Source organism: Phyllostomus discolor, chromosome 5 (assembly GCF_004126475.2).
Source record: "Phyllostomus discolor isolate MPI-MPIP mPhyDis1 chromosome 5, mPhyDis1.pri.v3, whole genome shotgun sequence".
Classification (NCBI taxonomy): Eukaryota; Metazoa; Chordata; class Mammalia; order Chiroptera; family Phyllostomidae; genus Phyllostomus; species Phyllostomus discolor.
In genome coordinates, this window is record NC_040907.2 from 144,088,115 (window position 1) to 144,088,517 (window position 403).

Sequence of the window (403 nt, forward strand, 5' to 3'; positions counted from 1 at the left end):
TTATTACTGGAGCGGTAGCAGAAGGCCGGACTTACTGTAGAGGAAACTAGGCTGAGAACAAGGAAGATCCTCAAAAATCCCAAGCCCGTTAACCTCCCGCCTTTTTCTCTCTAATTGTGATATCAACACTTGTGAGTTTGGCCAGTATTAGCTTTTGTCACCACTACCTACTAACTTCCATTCTTGCTCCAAAGTATGTGTGAGGATTCAAATTTGTCACCCAAAGGGAAAAAGTGAAATGAAAGAAAAGAGCCTACTAGAGGAACAGAGGGAGAGAAGACCACCCCTCTCTCCTCCTGGGACCCTCCAACCACTGACAAAGACCATCTGGTTTCTGGCTGTGGCAGCACAGAATCACAGCATGGCCGAGAACTGGGGATGGAGGTTACAGGCACAGCGAAGG